Here is a 23,710-nt window from a genome sequence, read left to right on the forward strand (position 1 = left end):
TTCATAAACCGATAAGACCCACAAGGCACGAGAGTGATACAAAAGCGACACATTCCTAAAGACATCTTGTAGCCCACCGAGGATAAGTAACAGACGTCTCCGTACAGATCTGTAGGACTCTACTAGACGTTTGTTCTGTACAAGTAAGACCGATGAACCTGGGGCTCTGATACCAATTTGTCACGACCCAATTTCTCAGGTCATGATGGCGCCTACTATATGACCCACCAGTAGGCAAGCCGACCCATATCCCGAAACTCGAAGTAATGGGATGTTAGGGTAGAAAACCAACCAATCAACCTAAAATAGTAATAAATATAACAAGAACATCAATGAATGGGAGCAAGCGACTAGACATATCTACACAAAATGAATTCCTCCCAAAACCTGGAAGTCACAAGTACAGAGCTGCTAACAAAAGTACAAGTCCTAAAAGTGGACTACAGAAACAAGTTGTCTAAAAAGGCAAAAGACAAGCAAAACTAAGTACAATAGGAGACGGGCAAATCCAAGACGTTGTGTGCTCACCCTTGCCTCCGATCACGACCACAGGTGGCTCGAATCAACGTCGGTAGCTAGTACTCGGACCTGCATCAAGAAAATAGATGCAGAGTGTAGTATGAGTACCAAAACAACAGGTACCCAGTAGGCATCGGGCCGACCGAGCCAGATAAGCAAAAGAAAACTGAAATGCGAATAAATGGTCACAATGAAGGGCAAAATAGTAGTAAATGTGGGTATGTACACGAGCGTACATGCAACAAAGACAAGGAATCTAACTAACTCCACCGGCCTCCCATAAATCCGACGGGTACGCTCGTGCACAATAAAAGAAACCACCTGCACGGACCCCATAAGCCCGGAAGATGCACTGGCAGTTGAAGTAAAAGAATGGAGCTTGAAGGTCTATCATAATATTACCAATTTCCGGACTTTAACTGAACCATTCCCAATTATATTCCAAGATCTCATTACGTCCCGGACATTAATCGGAACATCTTCAACCTTGTATCAAAACCTCAACCTACATATGAGAGTAATCAAAGACTAAACTGAAGCTTAAGTAAGGAATTAGGAATGCACCACGTGTAAGCTGGACCACAGACTTGAACCGGGTACTATACCTAATGAGTCAACCAATTTGTGCTGGAACACGGACTAGAACCGGGTGTTGTAGCCAAAGGGAGGGCACGGATGAGCTGGACCACGTTCTCAAACCGAGTACTGTAGCCAAAATCAGATCAGAGGTAAGCTGGACCACGGACTCTAACCGGGTACTATAGCTAAGCCTGTACATAAATAAGCTGGACCACAGACTCTAATCGGGTACTATAGCTAAGAATCAATATCCAATCATACGTCGCGGGAAATATTACCAAACCGATTACCGTAAATAATCATTTATGTCCGACCCTCATATACCCCAAATCACAGAGGAAGTATCCAATAGTGAGTAAGCTAGACTACAGACTTTAACCGGGTATCTGTAGCTGATAGAAAAGCAGGGCATTATGGATACAAGGTCATAAGCTGAATTAACGCCTAGCTAAGGCTCAGACTATCAAACTCAAGTCTGCTATATCAATCTACAAGGAGCTGACCGTCCGAAACGACGTCGGAAAACGTTCTACTGCCCAACGACATCCGAAACCTCGCAAGTCTATGGCAACACTAGTCTAAGCCTAGACTAAGGCCAAACATACTTCAAATCAATATTATCATATACACCATAAGGTATGGATGTTCAATAATATCAATAGTCATGCTTTCATAATCCAACAATTTCCCGAAATAAGGTATAAGGCAGGAATTGTAGAAAGAAAGGCTAGACTACCCATACTCACTGCCTTCCAACTCAAGGCATCCGCTACTACATTCGCCTTGCCCGGATGGCAGGGAATAGAGAGGTCATAGTCCTTCAGGAGCTCAATCCAACGGCGCTGTCTCGAATTAAGATCTCTCTGGCTCAAAATGTACTGGAAGCTCCTGTGATTAGTATATATCTCGCATCGAACTCCATACAGGTAATGCCTCCAAATCTTAAGCGCAAAAATTATCGCCGCCAACTCTAAGTCATGAGTAGTATAGTTGCGCTCGTGCGGCTTAAGCTGCCTCGACACATAAGCAATAACGCGGCCCTGCCGCATCAGTACACAACCCAAACCAATGCCGGATGCGTCCCAATAAACAGTAAACCCCTCGCCCTCAACTGGAAGAGTCAATATAGGAGCGGTGGTAACCAACTCCATAAGCCTCAGAAAGCTACTCTCACATTCCTCCGACCACACAAAGAGAACATCCTGGCGAGTCAATCGAGTCAAAGGCGCGGCAATAGTAGAAAATTCCTCAACAATACGCCTGTAGTAGCCTACCAATCCGACGGAACTACGAATCTCAGTCACAGAGGTGGGTCTGGACCAATCACGAATGGCCTCAATTTTAGAGGGATCTCCATAATGCCATCCTTAGACACCACGTGCCCCAAGAATGCTACGAACTGAAGCCAAAACTCGCACTTTGAAAACTTGGAATAAAGTCGCTGGCCTCTCAAATGCTGGAGCACTATCCTCAAATGCTGTTCATGCTCATCCCGGCTCCGCGAGTATACTAGAATGTCATCTATGAAGACTATGACAAACGAATCCAAGTACGGCCTAAACACCCTAGTAATCAAGTCCATGAACATGGCAGGGGCGTTAGTCAACCCAAAAGACATCACTAGGAACTCATTGTGGCCGTAACGAGTCCTAAATGTAGTTTTAGGGACGTCTGCTGTCCTAATCCTCAACTGGTGGTAGCCGGATCTTAAATAAAACTTAGAAAATACCACGGCACCCCAAAGTTGATCAAATAGATCATCAATCCTAGGCATGGGGTAACGGTTCTTCACTGTCACATTGTTCAACTGCCTGTAGTCGATGCACAATCGCATAGTACCGTCCTTCTTCTTCACGAAGAGGACTGGGGCACCCAAGGCGATACACTAGGCCGAATGAATCCCTTATCTAAGAGATCCTGAATCTGAACACTGAGCTACTTGAGCCCTATGGGGGCAATATGGTACGGTGGTATAGAAATGGGCTTAGTGCCCGGCTCTACTTCAATAGGAAAGTTAATGTCACGATCAGGAGGGAGACCAGGCAGATCGGCATGAAACACATCTGTAAATTCTCGAACAATAGGTACTGAATCAACGGTAGGACCCTTCCTACTAACATCTTTAACATTAGCTAAATAAGCCAAACACCCGCTAACCATCAAACTTTGGGCCCGAACAAAAGATATCACCCCAACTGGTGTGCGACTACAAGAGCCCTGTCGCACCACTGGTGGAATACTAGACATCGCTAAAGTAACGGTCTTTGCAAAGCAATCCAAGACTGCACGGTGGGGGGATAACAAATCCATACCTAGAATCAAATCAAAATCCACCATGTCAAGCAAAATAAGATAAACCCTAGTGTCTCGCCTCTGAATAGTCACCACACAGGATCTAAATACCTGATCCACTATTGAAGAATCACCTATCAAGGTCGAAACACGCAACGGCTCAACCAATAGCTCTGTACATCGACTCTGCTCCCTAACCTGCCTTCTTGGCGACCACCCCGTATACCCTGGTAACCACCCCTGCAGTCCTGTCCCTAGCCTCCACCTTTAGATGGAGGTGATGGCATTGGCGCATGCCTAGCTACCTGTGGAGCGGGTAAGGCTAACCTGCGATGGGGACACTTGCGGGTCCAATTATCTAACTCCCCACACTCTTAGCACCCCTGGGACTGTCGGCTGAGAGCTAGAGGTCGGCTACCCTGGCCAGAAGAACCCATCTGTGAACTACCTCGGCCCCGACTAGGATCGACATTGAAACCAATATGGCGGTGCTGATCACCCTCCGATGCCTGGAGAGAGGCCTAGAAGGGGCGACTAAACTGACCCGACTGAAACCTCTGCTGAGATCTATCATAAGACTTTCGGGGTCTGAAACGGCGCCTATCATGGCTATCGTCCTGTCTAGCTCTCTTGCCGCAGCCCCCTTGTGCCTCGCGACGTAGTAGCTCAATAGTTCGTACATGGTCCACTGAATCCAGAAATGAGTGGTCCACTGAGACTAAAGACTGAGTCTCAATACGCAACTGTAGTCACAAACCCCAAACAAAACAACGAATCCTCTCTTCCTCAGTAGGTAATATCATGGCGGCATACCTGGAGAGCTCGTGGAATCATGCCTCATACTCTGATACTGTCATGGAGCACTGCTCCAACCGCGAAAACTGATCTCTCATGCTCCTGGGAATAAATCGGGCCAAGAAGGCCTCTGAAAACTAAGTCCATGTGACCGGTAGAGACCCAGCTGGCCTGGTTTCTAAGTATGAACGCCACCACTGCCTGGCGGAACCGTCTAGCTGGTAAGCGGTGAAGTCTGCTCCTCTCGACTTCACTAAACCAAAAGTCTATAGCTTGTCGCGGCAAATATGTAGAAACTCGTGGGCATTCTCACCCATAGCCCCAGAAAACCTCGGCGGTGATAGTGTAGGGAACATCCTGAGCATCTTCTGCTCTCGAAGTGTCATGACGCCCTCCAAATCGTCAGGCTGAACAACCGGTGTTGCTAGATATTGAACAACCGGTGCCGCTGGTGCAGGCTGGCCCTACAGTTCTGGAGCGACTGGAGCTGGGGCCTGCTGCATACCCCCAATGGCAGCTAGTATCTGTATGAGTATTCCCTGTATACTTGGAGCTGCCACAGGCTCGGGCGGTGGCTGGGATGGTGCCGGGCCCATCGGTTGATGCTGTGCTGGAGCTGCTGGTGGTTCTATAACCGGCTCTGGAGTTTGCTTTCAGTCCTGGGCTGGTGGTATAGCTCTGGCACAACCTCGAGGTCAACTTCTACCCCTAGCTGGGGCCCTACCACGCGTGCGAGATATCCCCTTAAAAGAGTGGAACAAGTAAGATTTTCATAAACCGATAGGACCCACAAGGCACGATAGTGATACAAAAGCGACACGTTCCTAAAGACATCTTGTAGCCCACCGAGGATAAGTAACGGACGTCTCCGTACAGATCTACAGGACTCTACTAGACGTTTGTTCTGTACAAGTAAGACCGACGAACCTGGGGCTCTGATACCAATTTGTCACGACCCAATTTCTCAGGTCATGATGGCGCCTACTATATGACCCACGAGTAGGCAAGCCGACCCATATCCCGAAACTCGAAGTAATGGGATGTTAGGGTAGAAAACCAACCAATCAACCTAAAATAGTAATAAATATAACAAGAACATCAATGAATGGGAGCAAGCGACTAGACATATATACACAAAATGAATTCCTCCCAAAACCTGGAAGTCACAAGTACAGAGCTGCTAACAAAAGTACAAGTCCTAAAAGTGGACTACAGAAACAAGTTGTCTAAAAAGGCAAAAGACAAGCAAAACTAAGTACAATAGGAGACGGGCAAATCCAAGACGTTGTGTGCTCACCCTTGCCTCCGATCACGACCACAGGTGGCTCGAATCAACGTCGGTAGCTAGTACTCTGACCTGCATCAAGAAAATAGATGCAGAGTGTAGTATAAGTACCAAAACAACAGGTACCCAGTAGGCATCGGGCCGACTGAGCCAGATAAGCAAAAGAAAACTGAAATGCGAATAAATAGTCACAATGAAGGGCAAAATAGTAGTAAATGTGGGTATGTACACGAGCGTACATGCAGCAAAGACAAGGAATCTAACTAACTCCACCGGCCTCCCATAAATCCGACGGGTACGCTCGTGCACAATAAAAGAAACCACCTGCACGGACCCCATAAGCCCGGAAGATGCACTGGCAGTTGAAGTAAAAGAATGGAGCTTGAAGGTCTATCATAATATTACCAATTTCCGGACTTTAACTGAACCATTCCCAATTATATTCCAAGATCTCATTACGTCCCGGACTTTAATCGGAACATCTCCAACCTTGTATCAAAACCTCAACCTACATATGAGAGTAATCAAAGACTAAACTGAAGCTTAAGTAAGGAATTAGGAATGCACCACGTGTAAGCTGGACCACAGACTCGAACCGGGTACTATACCTAATGAGTCAACCAATATGTGCTGGAACACGGACTAGAACCGGGTGCTATAGCCAAAGGGAGGGCACAGATGAGCTGGACCACGTTCTCAAACTGGGTACTGTAGCCAAAATCAGATCAGAGGTAAGCTGGACCATGGACTCAAAAAGGGTACTATAGCTAAGCCTGTACATAAGTAAGCTGGACCACGGACTGAAATCGGGTACTATAGCTCAGAATCAATATCCAATCATACGTCGCGGGAAATATTACCAAACCGATTACCGTAAATAATCATTTATGTCCGACCCTCATATACCCCAAATCGCAGAGGAAGTATCCAATAGTGAGTAAGCTAGACCACAGACTTTAACCGGGTATCTGTAGCCGATAGAAAAGCAGGGCATTATGGATACAAGGTCATAAGCTGAATTAACGCCTAGCTAAGGCTCAGACTATCAAACTCAAGTCTGCTATATCAATCTACAAGGAGCTGACCGTCCGAAACGACGTCGAAAAACGTTCTACTGCCCAACGACATCCGAAACCTCGCAAGTCTATGGCAACACTAGTCTAAGCCTAGACTAAGGCCAAACATACTTCAAATCAATATTATCATATACACCACAAGGTATGGATGTTCAATAATATTAAGAGTCATGCTTTCATAATCCAACAATTTCCCGAAATAAGGTCTAAGGTAGGAATTACAGAAATTTAGCATGCTCGACACCTGAACCCCTCCATACTCAAGCAAATCAATAAACAATTGCCTAAACATGCTCAATCTCACGAGGGGAAAGCCATAGCCTACCTGAAGGCCGATCACGCGTGCTCCAACTCACGGTCTCCAAATGCTTCCCCACTATCAAAAGGTTAATCACCTCATCATTACGAATATGTTGACACTAAAATTATATTTTTCGGAGACGGACCCAAAATTGGGTATAAAACGGGATTGTGGGACCCACAATTGGATTCCCGAAAACGAATCCGTGGAATAGTCCCAAATACCTTACTAAACTAATACCCCAAAATTTAGCACAAAAAGATGCCTAGAACATAGCAAATTAGCCCCAACAATTAAAATCATTAATAAGTCTTAACTTACGACTTGGCAGCCCCTAGATCACCAAATTCTGGAAAAACGAGACCCGTCCAACCCAAACAGATTATACCACGACGATCCTTGCGAAAAACTCTATAAGTTAGCCTCAAGAATGACTTAAAACGGACCTAAGATGATCAATATCTAACATTTCAAAGTTCAACAAAAAATTATTCCGAAAATCACTCTAGCAGTAGCTAAATTCGATTCCTTACCTCAAACGAAGCCTCCCCTTGCATTTCTAAGATCACCTCTAGATTCCCCACGAAATTCTCTTGAAATTAGCCTTTTGAATCACCTAATTAAACTTAAAAAGGAGGAGATATCTATGTTTGAAGATGAGGGAAAAAAATGGACGAAAATTGTCCTTAAATCTGGAAATTTCCTGATTTCAACATGCTGCCACGTCACCACCGCATTTGAATTCAACAACTCTTCAAACTTAAATTTCGATGTTTCAGACTCGTTCGGAGTCGGAAAAACACAAACCATATATGGAATCTGATTGGAAATGATATTTCGGACTCAACGGTGAAGTCAAAATTTCCATTGGAGATCAATTAGATTAAATGTGGGTCCCACACCCAGTATCGTTTTGAGCCAGATCCCACAGCGGGCATCTAAAGCCTCAGGAAGTGAACAAAGGGTCGTTCTAGACCAAAATCGATATTCCCAAGATAACCTAGCTGTCATAATTTTCATCTGAGCATGTCTTCCAAGAAGGTTGACCAAAGTCAACTATAGGCCAAATTGCAAGGGCAAAAACGTCAAATGGCCCTAAACTCGTACCGATTGCCTCGATACTCGTATCGACCATGCTACTAGAAAAATTTAGACATTCCGGAACTGATGGAATCGTCAAAATTTTATTCTGAGGTCTTTTACCTGAATTTATGACCGAATTCAACTTTTCAAGTTATAAAATCTCCAAAACAGGGAAATGGGCCTAAAACCCAAACGAACATCCAGGCGACCGAACAATCAGTGCCAGCACGTCATGAATGACTTGGGGTCGCTACAGGAACGCTCTAAACGATGGAATGAATGCTTTAATTTAAAAATGACCTGGAGGGTCATTACAATATCCACTACTAAAAGAACTTTCTTCTGCGAAAGTAAGAGTCAAGAAGTACCTGAAGGCTCAAATAAGACGGGGAACTACGCCCGCATCTCATGCTCGGTCTCCCAAGTAGCCTCCTCAGCTGGTCGATGTCTCCAATGGACCTTAACCACAGGAATGGCTCTGGAACGCAACCGTCTGACACATCTGACCAAAAGAGCAACTGGCTCCCCAATGTATCTCAAACTATCATCCAAGTCAACTGCATCATACTGAATTACATGGGACTCATCTGGAACATACCGGCGCAACATCGAACCATGAAAAACTTGGTGAATAGCTTAAAAGGCCGGGGGCAAAGCTAACTTATATGCGACCTCCCCAACTGTCCTCAATATCTCAAAAGAACCTATATACCTGGGGCTAAGCTTGCCCCGCCTCCCAAATCTCATTAAACCTTTCATGGGCGACACATGGTGGAATACTCTATCTCTAACACTAAATTTCAACGGTCGACGCATACTGTCTGCATAACTCTGATGTCTACTCTGGGCTATCCTCATCCTATCCTGAATCACCCTTATATGATCTAAAGCCTCTCGCATCAAGTTTGTACCACTCGGCCTGCGCTCTATAGACTCAAACCAACCAACAGGAGAGCGACAACGCCTACCAAATAAGTCCTCGAATAGGGCCATCTGAATACTCGAGTAGTAGCTGTTGTTGTACGCAAACTCTGCCAAAGGCAAATACTGGTCCCACTGACCCCCAAAATCCATAACACAAGCCCGCAACATGTCCTCAAGAACCTGAATCGTGCGATCCGACTGACCATCAGTCTGCGGGTGGAAAGCTGTGCTTAGGTCAATACGGGTACCCAACTCATCCTGGAAGGTCCTCCAGAAGCTAGATGTAAACTGTGGGCCTCGGCCTGAGATGATGGAAACAGGCACACCATGAAGACGACCCACCTCTCGAATGTAGATAAGTTCTAACCTCTCAGCACTGTAGAAAGTATGGACATGAATGAAGTGTGCTGAGTTGGTCAATTGATCCACGATGACCCAAATACTATCAAGACCACGGGAAGTGCGGGATAATCCTACAACAAAGTCCATGTTGATCCTCTCCCATTTCCACCCTGGAATGGGTAATCGCTGAAGCTTGCCACCAGGCCTCAAACGCTCGGCCTTAACCTGCTGACGACTCAAGCAACGCGATACATAATCCGCAATATCTCTCCTCATGCCGCTCCACCAGTAGTGCTGTCTCAAGTCCCGATACATCTTAGCTGAGCCCGGATGAATAGATTATTTGGAGTCATTGGCCTCGGTAAGAATAATCTGAATCAGACCCCCAACTCTTGGAACACAAAGTCGATCACCAAATCTTAAAATCCCATCTAAAACTAAGGTAGACATGCCAGTGTCACCTCCCAAAACTCGATCTCGAAGTGCCACTATGTCCTCATCCTCAAACTAATGGCTGCGAATCCAACGAAACTACGAATCTCAGTCACAGAAGTAGGACCGACCCAATCACGAATGCCCTCAATCTTAGCGGGATCTACCATAATACCATCCTTAGACACCACGTGCCCCAAGAATGGTACGGACTCAAGCCAAAACTCGAACTTTGAGAACTTGGCATAATGTAGCTGCCCTCTCAAAGTCTGGAGCACTATCCTCAAATGCTGCTCATGCTCCTCCCGGCTCCGCGAGTATACTAGAATATCATCTATGAAGACTATGAAGAACGAATCCAAGTACGGCCTAAACACCTTAGTCATCAAGTCCATGAACGCGGCAGGGGCGGTAGTCAACCCAAAAGACACCACTAGGGACTCATAGTGGCCATAACGAGTCCTAAATGCAGTTTTAGGGACGTTCGATGCCCTGATCCTCAACTGGTGGTAGCTGGATCTTAAATCAATCTTAGGAAATACCACGACACCCTGAAGTTGGTCAAATAGATCATCAATCCTAGGCATGGGGTAACGATTCTTCACCGTCACTTTGTTCAACTGCCTGTAGCCGATGCACAATCGCATAGTACCGTCCTTCTTCTTCATGAAGAGGACTTGGGCACCCCAAGGCGATACACTAGGCCGAATGAATCCCTTATCTAAGAGATCTTGAATCTGAACACTGAGCTCCTTGAGTTCTACGGGGGCTACACGGTACGGTGGTATAGAAATGGGCTTAGTGCCCGACTCTACTTTAATAGGAAAGTCAATGTCACGATCAGGAGGGAGACCAGGCAGATCGGCATGAAACACATCTGTAAACTCTCGATCAATAGGTACTGAATCAACGGTAGGACCCTTCCTACTAACATCTCTAACATAAGCTAAATAAGCCAAACACCCACTAGCCATCAACCTCTAGGCCCGAACAAAAGATATCAACCCAACTAGCGTGCGACTACAAGAGCCCTGCCACACCACTGGTGGAATACCAGGCATGGCTAAAGTAACGGTCTTGACATAGCTATCCAAGATCGCACGGTGGGGGGGATAACCAATCCATACCCAGAATCAAATCAACATCTACCATGTCAAGAAAAATGAGATCAACCCTGGTGTCGCGCCTCTGAATATTCACCACACAGGATCTAAATACCTGATCCACTAGTAAAGAATCATCTACCGAGGTCGAAACACGCAACGACTCAACCAATAGCTCTGGGCTCATACTCAATCGAGGACCACAATAAATTGATATATAAAAATAAGTAGAGCTTGGTTCAAATAAATGACTTGGGGTCGCTACAGGAACACTCTAAACGATTGAATGAATGCTTTAATTTAAAAATGATCTGGAGGGTCATTACAATATCCATTATTAAAAGAACTTTCTTCCGCGAAAGAAAGAGACAAGAAGTACCTAAAGCCTCAAATAAGCTGGGGAACTGCGCCCGCTTCTCATGCTCGGTCTCCCAAGTAGCCTCCTCAACTAGTCGATGTCTCTAATGGACCTTAACCACAGGAATGGCTCTGGAACGCAACTGTCTGACATCTCTGGCCAAAATAGCAATTGGCTCCTCAATGTATCTAAAATTGTCAGCCAAGTGAACTGCATCATACTGAATCACATGGGACTCGTCTGGAACATACCGGTGCAACATCGAAACATGAAAAACTGGGTCAATAGTTGAAAAGGCCGGGGGAAAAGCTAACTCATATGCGACCTCCCCAACTGTCCTCAATATCTCAAAAGGACCTATATACCTGGGGCTAAGCTTGCCCCGCCTCCCAAATCTCATTACACCCTTCATGGGCGACACACGAAGGAATACTCTATTACCAACACTAAATTTCAACGGTTGACGCCTACGGTCTGCATAACTCTAATGTCTACTCTAGGCAGTCCTGAACCGATCCTGAATCACCCTCACATGATCTAAAGCCTCTCGCATCAAGTCTGTACTGCGCGAGTTGCGCTCTGTAGACTTAAACCAACCAACTCGAGAGCGAAAACGTCTACCATATAAGGCCTCGAATGGGGCCATCTGAATACTCGAGTGGTAGCTTTTGTTGTACGCAAACTCTGCCAAAGGCAAATACTAGTCCCACTGACCCCCTAAATCCATAACACAAGCCCGCAACATGTCCTCAAGAACCTGAATCGTGCGCTCCGACTGACCATCAGTGTGCGGGTGGAAAACTGTGCTAAGGTCAACACGGGTACCCAACTCATCCTGGAAGGTCTTCCAGAAGATAAATGTGAACTGTGGGCCTCGGTATGAGATGATGGAAACATGCACACCATGAAGACGAACCACCTCTTGAATGTAGATACAGGCTAACCTCTCAGCACTGTAGGAGGTATGGACAGAAATGAAGTGTGCTGACTTGGTCAATTTAGCGACGATGACCCAAATACTATCAAGACCACGGGAAGTGCGGGGTAATCCTACAACGAAGTCCATGCTGATCCTCTCCCATTTCCCCTCACGAATGGGTAATCTTTGAAGCTCGCCACCAGACCTCAAATGCTCGGCCTTAACCTGCTGACAACTCAAGCAATTCGATACATAATCCGTAATATCTCTCCACATGTCGCTCCACTAGTAGGGCTGTCTCAAGACCCGATACATCTTAGCTGTGCCCAGATGAATAGAATATTTGGAGTCATGGGGCCCGGTAAGAATCATTTGAATCAGACCCCCAACTCTTTGAACACAAAGTCGATCACCAAATCTTAAAACCCCATCTAAATCTAAGGTAGCCAGGCCAGTGTCAACTCCCAAAACTCGATGTCGAAGTGCCACTAAGTCCTCATCCTCAAACTGACGGCTGCGAATCCGATCCAGCAGAGATGACTGAGCATCCACATAAGCTAGTACACACCGGGAATCAGAGATATCAAGCCGTATCATCCGGTTAGCTAAGGGCTGGATGTCCAAAGATAATGGTCGCGCTGTAGTAGAAAGAAAGGCTAGACTACCCATACTCATTGCCTTCCAACTCAAGGCATCTGCTACTACATTCGCCTTACCCGGATGGTAGGGAATAGAGAGGTCATAGTCCTTCAGGAGCTCAATCTAATGGCGCTGTCTCGAATTAAGATCTCTCTGGCTCAAAATGTACTGAAAGCTCCTGTGATCAGTATATATCTCGCATCGAACTCCATAGAGGTAACGCCTCCAAATCTTAAGCGCAAAAACTACCGCCGCCAACTCTAATTCATGAGTGGTATAGTTGCGCTCGTGCGGCTTAAGCTGCCTCGACACATAAGCAATAACGCGGCCCTGCCGCATCAGTACACAACCCAAACCAATGCCGGATGCATCCCAATAAACAGTAAACCCCTCACCCTCAACTGGAAGAGTCAATATAGGAGCGGTGGTAACCAACTCCATAAGCCTCAGAAAGCTACTCTCACATTCCTCCGACCATACAAAGAGAACATCCTGGCGAGTCAATCGAGTCAAAGGCGCGGCAATAGTAGAAAATTCCTCAACAATACGCCTGTAGTAGCCTACCAATCCGACGGAACTACGAATCTCAGTCACAGAGGTGGGTCTGGACCAATCACGAATGGCCTCAATTTTAGAGGGATCTCCATAATGCCATCCTTAGACACCACGTGCCCCAAGAATGCTACGAACTGAAGCCAAAACTCGCACTTTGAGAACTTGGAATAAAGTCGCTGGCCTCTCAAATGCTGGAGCACTATCCTCAAATGCTGCTCATGCTCATCCCGGCTCCGCGAGTATACTAGAATGTCATCTATGAAGAATATGACAAACGAATCCAAGTATGGCCTAAACACCCTAGTCATCAAGTCCATGAACACGGCAGGGGCGTTAGTCAACCCAAAAGACATCACTAGGAACTCATTGTGGCTGTAACGAGTCCTAAATGTAGTTTTAGGGACGTCCGCTGCCCTAATCCTCAACTGGTGGTAGCTGGATCTTAAATCAAACTTAGAAAATACCACAGCACCCCGAAGTTGATCAAATAGATCATCAATCCTAGGCATGGGGTAACGGTTCTTCACTGTCACTTTGTTCAACTGCCTGTAGTCGATGCACAATCGCATAATACCGTCCTTCTTCTTCACGAAGAGGACTGGGGCACCCAAGGCGATACACTAGGCCGAATGAATCCCTTATCTAAGAGATCCTGAATCTGAACACTGAGCTACTTGAGATCTATGGGGGCCATATGGTACGGTGGTATAGAAATGGTCTTAGTGCCCGGCTCTACTTCAATAGGAAAGTTAATGTCACGATCAGGAGGGAGACCAGGCAGATCGGCATGAAACACATCTATAAACTCTCGATCTATAGGTACTGAATCAACGGTAGGACCCTTCCTACTAACATCTCTAACATAAGCTAAATAAGCCAAACACCCGCTAACCATCAACCTTTGGGCCAGAACAAAAGATATCACCCCAACTGGCATGCGACTACAAGAGCCCTGCCGCACCACTGGTGGAATACCAGACATCTCTAAAGTAATGGTCTTTGCAAAGCAATCCAAGACCGCACGGTGGGGGGATAACCAATCCATACCTAGAATCAAATCAAAATCCAACATGTTAGGCAAAATGAGATAAACCCTAGTGTCTCGCCTCTGAATAGTCACCACACAGGATCTAAATACCTGATCCACTACTAAAGAATCACCTATCAAGGAACCACCTGCACGGACCCCATAAGCCCGGAAGATGCACTGGCAGTTGAAGTAAAAGAATGGAGCTTGAAGGTCTATTATAATATTACCAATTTCCGGAGTTTAACTGAACCATTCCCAATTATATTCCAAGATCTCATTACGTCCCGGACTTTAATCGGAACATCTCCAACCTTGTATCAAAACCTCAACCTACATATGAGAGTAATCAAAGACTAAACTGAAGCTTAAGTAAGGAATTAGGAATGCACCACGTGTAAGCTGGACCACAGACTCGAACCGGGTACTATACCTAATGAGTCAACCAATATGTGCTGGAACACGGACTAGAACCGGGTGCTGTAGCCAAAGGGAGGGCACGGATGAGCTGGACCACGTTCTCAAACCGGGTACTGTAGCCAAAATCAGATCGGAGGTAAGCTGGACCACGGACTCTAACCGGGTACTATAGCTAAGCCTGTACATAAGTAAGCTGGACCACAGACTCTAATCGGGTACTATAGATAAGAATCAATATCCAATCATACGTCACGGGAAATATCACCAAATCGATTACCGTAAATAATCATTTATGTCCGACCCTCATATACCCCAAATCGCAGAGGAAGTATCCAATAGCGAGTAAGCTAGACCACAGACTTTAACCGGGTATCTGTAGCTGATAGAAAAGCAGTGAATTATGGATACAAGGTCATAAGTTGAATTAACGCCTAGCTAAGGCTCAGACTATTAAACTCAAGTCTGCTATATCAATCTACAAGGAGCTGACCGTCCGAAACGACGTCGGAAAACGTTCTACTGCCCAACGACATCCGAAACCTCGCAAGTCTATGGCAACACTAGTCTAAGCCTAGACTAAGGCCAAACATACTTCAAATCAATATTATCATATACACCATAAGGTATGGATGTTCAATAATATCAAGAGTCATGCTTTCATAATCCAACAATTTCCCGAAATAAGGTCTAAGGCAGGAATTGTAGAAAAAAAGGCTAGACTACCCATACTCACTGCCTTCCAACTCAAGGCATCCGCTACTACATTCGCCTTGCCCGGATGGCAGGGAATAGAGAGGTCATAGTCCTTCAGGAGCTCAATCCAACGGAGCTGTCTCGAATTAAGATCTCTCTGGCTCAAAATGTACTGGAAGCTCCTGTGATTAGTATATATCTCGCATCGAACTCCATACAGGTAATGCCTCCAAATCTTAAGCGCAAAAATTATCGCCGCCAACTCTAAGTCATGAGTAGTATAGTTGCGCTCGTGCGGCTTAAGCTGCCTCGACACATAAGCAATAACGCGGCCCTGCCGCATCAGTACACAACCCAAACCAATGCCGGATGCGTCCCAATAAACAGTAAACCCCTCGCCCTCAACTGGAAGAGTCAATATAGGAGCGGTGGTAACCAACTCCATAAGCCTCAGAAAGCTACTCTCACATTCCTCCGACCACACAAAGAGAACATCCTGGCGAGTCAATCGAGTCAAAGGCGCGGCAATAGTAGAAAATTCCTCAACAATACGCCTGTAGTAGCCTACCAATCCGACGGAACTACGAATCTCAGTCACAGAGGTGGGTCTGGACCAATCACGAATGGCCTCAATTTTAGAGGGATCTCCATAATGCCATCCTTAGACACCACGTGCCCCAAGAATGCTACGAACTGAAGCCAAAACTCGCACTTTGAAAACTTGGAATAAAGTCGCTGGCCTCTCAAATGCTGGAGCACTATCTCAAATGCTGTTCATGCTCATCCCGGCTCCGCGAGTATACTAGAATGTCATCTATGAAGACTATGACAAACGAATCCAAGTACGGCCTAAACACCCTAGTAATCAAGTCCATGAACATGGCAGGGGCGTTAGTCAACCCAAAAGACATCACTAGGAACTCATTGTGGCCGTAACGAGTCCTAAATGTAGTTTTAGGGACGTCTGCTGTCCTAATCCTCAACTGGTGGTAGCTGGATCTTAAATAAAACTTAGAAAATACCACGGCACCCCAAAGTTGATCAAATAGATCATCAATCCTAGGCATGGGGTAACGGTTCTTCACTGTCACATTGTTCAACTGCCTGTAGTCGATGCACAATCGCATAGTACCGTCCTTCTTCTTCACGAAGAGGACTGGGGCACCCAAGGCGATACACTAGGCCGAATGAATCCCTTATCTAAGAGATCCTGAATCTGAACACTGAGCTACTTGAGCCCTATGGGGGCAATATGGTACGGTGGTATAGAAATGGGCTTAGTGCCCGGCTCTACTTCAATAGGAAAGTTAATGTCACGATCAGGAGGGAGACCAGGCAGATCGGCATGAAACACATCTGTAAATTCTCGAACAATAGGTACTGAATCAACGGTAGGACCCTTCCTACTAACATCTTTAACATTAGCTAAATAAGCCAAACACCCGCTAACCATCAAACTTTGGGCCCGAACAAAAGATATCACCCCAACTGGTGTGCGACTACAAGAGCCCTGTCGCACCACTGGTGGAATACCAGACATCGCTAAAGTAACGGTCTTTGCAAAGCAATCCAAGACTGCACGGTGGGGGGATAACAAATCCATACCTAGAATCAAATCAAAATCCACCATGTCAAGCAAAATAAGATAAACCCTAGTGTCTCGCCTCTGAATAGTCACCACACAGGATCTAAATACCTGATCCACTATTGAAGAATCACCTATCAAGGTCGAAACACGCAACGGCTCAACCAATAGCTCTGTACATCGGCTCTGCTCCCTAACCTGCCTTCTTGGCGACCACCCCGTATACCCTGGTAACCACCCCTGCAGTCCTGTCCCTAGCCTCCACCTTTAGATGGAGGTGATGGCATTGGCGCATGCCTAGCTACCTGTGGAGCGGGTAAGGCTAACCTGCGATGGGGACACTTGCGGGTCCAATTATCTAACTCCCCACACTCTTAGCACCCTGGGACTGTCGGCTGAGAGCTAGAGGTCGGCTACCCTGGCCAGAAGAACCCATCTGTGAACTACCTCGGCCCCGACTAGGATCGACATTGAAACCAATATGGCGGTGCTGATCACCCTCCGATGCCTGGAGAGAGGCCTAGAAGGGGCGACTAAACTGACCCGACTGAAACCTCTGCTGAGATCTATCATAAGACTTTCGGGGTGTTAAACGGCGCCTATCATGGCTATCGTCCTGTCTAGCTCTCTTGCCGCAGCCCCCTTGTGCCTCGCGACGTAGTAGCTCAATAGTTCGTACATGGTCCACTGAATCCAGAAATGAGTGGTCCACTGAGACTAAAGACTGAGTCTCAATACGCAACTGTAGTCACAAACCCCAAACAAAACAACGAATCCTCTCTTCCTCAGTAGGTAATATCATGGCGGCATACCTGGAGAGCTCGTGGAATCATGCCTCATACTCTGATACTGTCATGGAGCACTGCTCCAACCGCGAAAACTGATCTCTCATGCTCCTGGGAATAAATCGGGCCAAGAAGGCCTCTGAAAACTAAGTCCATGTGACCGGTAGAGACCCAGCTGGCCTGGTTTCTAAGTATGAACGCCACCACTGCCTGGCGGAACCGTCTAGCTGGTAAGCGGTGAAGTCTGCTCCTCTAGACTTCACTAAACCAAAAGTCTATAGCTTGTCGCGGCAAATATGTAGAAACTCGTGGGCATTCTCACCCACAGCCCCAGAAAACCTCGGCGGTGATAGTGTAGGGAACATCCTGAGCATCTTCTGCTCTCGAAGTGTCATGACGCCCTCCAAATCGTCAGGCTGAACAACCGGTGTTGCTAGATATTGAACAACCGGTGCCGCTGGTGCAGGCTGGCCCTGCGGTTCTGGAGCGACTGGAGCTGGGGCCTGCTGCATACCCCCAATGGCAGCTAGTATCTGTATGAGTATCCCCTGTATACTTGGAGCTGCCACAGGCTCGGGCGGTGGCTGGGATGGTGCCGGGCCCATCGGTTGCTGCTGTGCTGGAACTGCTGATGGTTCTATGACCGGCTCCGGAGTTTGCTATCGGTCCTGGGCTGGTGGTGTAGCTCTGGCACAACCTCGAGGTCAACTTCTACCCCTAGCTGGGTCCCTACCACCCGTGCGAGATATCCCTTTAAAAGAGTGGAACAAGTAAGATCTTCATAAACCAATTAGACCCACAATGCACGACAGTGATACAAAAGCGACACGTTCCTAAAGACATCTTATAGCCTACCGAGGATAAGTAACGGACGTCTCCGTACAGATCTGCAGGACTCTACTAGATGTTAGTTCTGTACAAGTGAGACCGACGAACCTGGGGCTCTGATACCAATTTGTCACGACCCAATTTCTCAGGTCATGATGGCGCCTACTATATGACCCACCAGTAGGCAAGCCGACCCATATCCCGGAACTTGAAGTAATGGGATGTTAGGGTAGAAAACCAACCAATCAACCTAAAATAGTAATAAATATAACAAGAACATCAATGAACGGGAGGAAACGACTAGACATATATACACAAAATGAATTCCTCCCAAAACCTGGAAGTCACAAGTACAGAGCTGCTAACAAAAGTACAAGTCCTAAAAGTGGACTACAGAAACAAGTTGTCTAAAAAGGCAAAAGACAAGCAAAACTAAGTACAAAAGGAGACGGGCAAATCCAGGACGTTGTGTGCTCACCCTTGCCTCCGATCACGACCACAGGTGGCTCGAATCAACGTCGGTAGCTAGTACTCGGACCTGCATCAAGAAAATAGATGCAGAGTGTAGTATGAGTACTAAAACAACAGGTACCAGTAGGCATCAGGCCGAGTGAGCCAAATAAGCAAAATAAAACTGAAATGCGAATAAATGGTCACAATGAAGGGCAAAATAGTAGTAAATGCGGGTATGTACACGAGCGTACATGCAGCAAAGACAAGGAATCTAACTAACTCCACCGGCCTCCCATAAATCCGACGGGTACGCTCGTGCACAGTAAAAGAAACCACCTGCACGGACCCCATAAGCTCGGCAGATGCACTGGCAGTTGAAGTAAAAGAATGGAGCTAGAAGGTCTATCATAATATTACCAATTTCTGGACTTTAACTGAACCATTCCCAATTATATTCCAAGATCTCATTACGTCCCGGCCTTTAATCGGAACATCTACAACCTTGTATCAAAACCTCAACCTACATATGAGAGTAATCAAAGACTAAACTGAAGCTGCAGTAAGGAATTAGGAATGCACCACGTGCAAGCTGGACCACGGACTCGAACCGGGTACTATACCTAATGAGTCAACAATATGGCTGGACCACGGACTCGAACCGGGTGCTGTAGCCAAATGGAGGGCACGGATGAGCTGGACCACGTTCTCAAACTGGGTACTGTAGCCAAAATCAGATCAGAGGTAAGCTGGACCATGGACTCTAACCGGGTACTATAGCTAAGCCTGTACATAAGTAAGCTGGACCACGGACTCAAATCGGGTACTATAGCTCAGAATCAATATCCAATCATACGTCGCGGGAAATATTACCAAACCGATTACCGTAAATAATCATTTATGTCCGACCCTCATATACCCCAAATCGCAGAGGAAGTATCCAATAGTGAGTAAGCTAGACCACAGACTTTAACCGGGTATCTGTAGCCGATAGAAAAGCAGGGCATTATGGATACAAGGTCATAAGCTGAATTAACGCCTAGCTAAGGCTCAGACTATCAAACTCAAGTCTGCTATATCAATCTACAAGGAGCTGACCGTCCGAAACGACGTCGAAAAACGTTCTACTGCCCAACGACATCCGAAACCTCGCAAGTCTATGGCAACACTAGTCTAAGCCTAGACTAAGGCCAAACATACTTCAAATCAATATTATCATATACACCACAAGGTATGGATGTTCAATAATATTAAGAGTCATGCTTTCATAATCCAACAATTTCCCGAAATAAGGTCTAAGGCAGGAATTACAGAAATTTAGCATGCTCGACACCTGAACCCCTCCATACTCAAGCAAATCAATAAACAATTGCCTAAACATGCTCAATCTCACGAGGGGAAAGCCATAGCCTACCTGAAGGCCGATCACGCGTGCTCCAACTCACGGTCTCCAAATGCTTCCCCACTATCAAAAGGTTAATCACCTCATCATTACGAATATGTTGACACTAAAATTATATTTTTCGGAGACGGACCCAAAATTGGGTATAAAACGGGATTATGGGACCCACAATTGGATTCCCGAAAACGAATCCGTGGAATAGTCCCAAATACCTTACTAAACTAATACCCCAAAATTTAGCACAAAAAGATGCCTAGAACATAGCAAATTAGCCCCAACAATTAAAATCATTAATAAGTCTTAACTTACGACTTGGCAGCCCCTAGATCACCAAATTCTGGAAAAACGAGACCCGTCCAACCCAAACAGATTATACCACGACGATCCTTGCGAAAAACTCTATAAGTTAGCCTCAAGAATGACTTAAAACGGACCTAAGATGATCAATATCTAACATTTCAAAGTTCAACAAAAATTTATTCCGAAAATCACTCTAGCAGTAGCTAAATTCGATTCCTTACCTCAAACGAAGCCTCCCCTTGCATTTCTAAGCTCACCTCTAGATTCCCCACGAAATTCTCTTGAAATTAGCCTTTTGAATCACCTAATTGAGCTTAAAAAGGAGGAGATATCTATGTTTGAAGATGAGGAAAAAAAATGGACGAAAATTGTCCTTAAATCTGGAAATTTCCCGATTTCAACATGCTGCCACGTCACCACCGCATTAGAATTCAACAACTCTTCAAACTTAAATTTCGATGTTTCAGACTCGTTCGGAGTCGGAAAAACACAAACCATATATGGAATCTGATTGGAAATGATATTTCGGACTCAACGGTGAAGTCAAAATTTCCATAGGAGATCAATTAGATTAAATGTGGGTCCCACACCCAGTATCGTTTTGAGCCAGATCCCACAGCGGGCATCTAAAGCCTCAGGAAGTGAACAAAGGGTCGTTCTAGACCAAAATTGATATTCCCAAGATAACCTAGCTGTCATAATTTTCATCTGAGCATGTCTTCCAAGAAGGTTGACCAAAGTCAACTATAGGCCAAATTGCAAGGGCAAAAACGTCAAATGGCCCTAAACTCGTACCGATTGCCTCGATACTCGTATCGACCATGCTACTAGAAAAATTTGGACATTCCGGAATTGATGGAATCGTCAAAATTTTATTCTGAGGTCTTTTACCTGAATTTATGACCGAATTCAACTTTTCAAGTTATAAAATCTCCAAAACAGGGAAATGGGCCTAAAACCCAAACGAACATCCAGGCGACCGAACAATCAGTGCCAGCACGTCATGAATGACTTGGGGTCGCTACAGGAACGCTCTAAACGATGGAATGAATGCTTTAATTTAAAAATGACCTGGAGGGTCATTACAATATCCACTACTAAAAGAACTTTCTTCTGCGAAAGTAAGAGTCAAGAAGTACCTGAAGGCTCAAATAAGACGGGGAACTACGCCCGCATCTTATGCTCGGTCTCCCAAGTAGCCTCCTCAGCTGGTCGATGTCTCCAATGGACCTTAACCACAGGAATGGCTCTGGAACGCAACCGTCTGACACATCTGACCAAAAGAGCAACTGGCTCCTCAATGTATCTCAAACTGTCATCCAAGTCAACTGCATCATATGAATTACATGGGACTCATCTGGAACATACCGGCGCAACATCGAACCATGAAAAACTTGGTGAATAGCTTAAAAGGCTGGGGGCAAAGCTAACTTATATGCGACCTCCCCAACTGTCCTCAATATCTCAAAAGAACCTATATACCTGGGCTAAGCTTGCCCCGCCTCCCAAATCTCATTAAACCTTTCATGGGCGACACATGGTGGAATACTCTATCTCTAACAATAAATTTCAACGGTCGACGCATACTGTCTGCATAACTCTGATGTCTACTCTGGGCTATCCTCATCCTATCCTGAATCACCCTTATATGATCTAAAGCCTCTCGCATCAATTTTGTACCACTCGGCCTGCGCTCTATAGACTCAAACCAACCAACAGGAGAGCGACAACGCCTACCAAATAAGTCCTCGAATAGGGCCATCTGAATACTCGAGTAGTAGCTGTTGTTGTACGCAAACTCTGCCAAAGGCAAATACTGGTCCCACTGACCCCCAAAATCCATAACACAAGCCCGCAACATGTCCTCAAGAACCTGAATCGTGCGATCCGACTGACCATCAGTCTGCGGGTGGAAAGCTGTGCTTAGGTCAATACGGGTACCCAACTCATCCTGGAAGGTCCTCCAGAAGCTAGATGTAAACTGTGGGCCTCGGCCTGAGATGATGGAAACAGGCACACCATGAAGACGACCCACCTCTCGAATGTAGATAAGTTCTAACCTCTCAGCACTGTAGGAAGTATGGACATGAATGAAGTGTGCTGAGTTGGTCAATCGATCCACGATGACCCAAATACTATCAAGACCACGGGAAGTGCGGGATAATCCTACAACAAAGTCCATGTTGATCCTCTCCCATTTCCACTCTGGAATGGGTAATCGCTAAAGCTTGCCACCAGGCCTCAAACGCTCGGCCTTAACCTGCTGACAACTCAAGCAACGCGATACATAATCCGCAATATCTCTCCTCATGCCGCTCCACCAGTAGTGCTGTCTCAAGTCCCGATACATCTTAGCTGAGCCCGGATGAATAGATTATTTGGAGTCATTGGCCTCGGTAAGAATAATCTGAATCAGACCCCCAACTCTTGGAACACAAAGTCGATCACCAAATCTTAAAATCCCATCTAAAACTAAAGTAGACATGCCAGTGTCACCTCCCAAAACTCGATCTCGAAGTGCCACTATGTCCTCATCCTCAAACTAATGGCTGCGAATCCAACGAAACTACGAATCTCAGTCACAGAAGTAGGACCGACCCAATCACGAATGCCCTCAATCTTAGCGGGATCTACCATAATACCATCCTTAGACACCACGTGCCCCAAGAATGGTACGGACTCAAGCCAAAACTCGAACTTTGAGAACTTGGCATAATGTAGCTGCCCTCTCAAAGTCTGGAGCACTATCCTCAAATGCTGCTCATGCTCCTTCCGGCTCCGCGAGTATACTAGAATATCATCTATGAAGACTATGACAAACGAATCCAAGTACGGCCTAAACACCTTAGTCATCAAGTCCATGAACGCGGCAGGGGCGGTAGTCAATCCAAAAGACATCACTAGGGACTCATAGTGGCCGTAACGAGTCCTAAATGCAGTTTTAGGGACGTTCGATGCCCTGATCCTCAACTGGTGGTAGCTGGATCTTAAATCAATCTTAGGAAATACCACGACACC

The 23,710-nt window shown here is 46.0% G+C and overlaps 1 pseudogene; it reads right to left on the minus strand.

Annotated features, from left to right (window-relative positions):
* Positions 1–779: 779 nt before the first annotated feature.
* LOC125835398 (uncharacterized) lies at positions 780–9,511 on the minus strand (annotated as a pseudogene).
* Between the last annotated feature and the right edge of the window lie 14,199 nt (positions 9,512–23,710).

This window comes from Solanum verrucosum, unplaced genomic scaffold (genome assembly GCF_900185275.1).
Source record: "Solanum verrucosum unplaced genomic scaffold, falcon-dt-bn FXZP01000626.1, whole genome shotgun sequence".
In the NCBI taxonomy this organism is placed as follows: domain Eukaryota; kingdom Viridiplantae; phylum Streptophyta; class Magnoliopsida; order Solanales; family Solanaceae; genus Solanum; species Solanum verrucosum.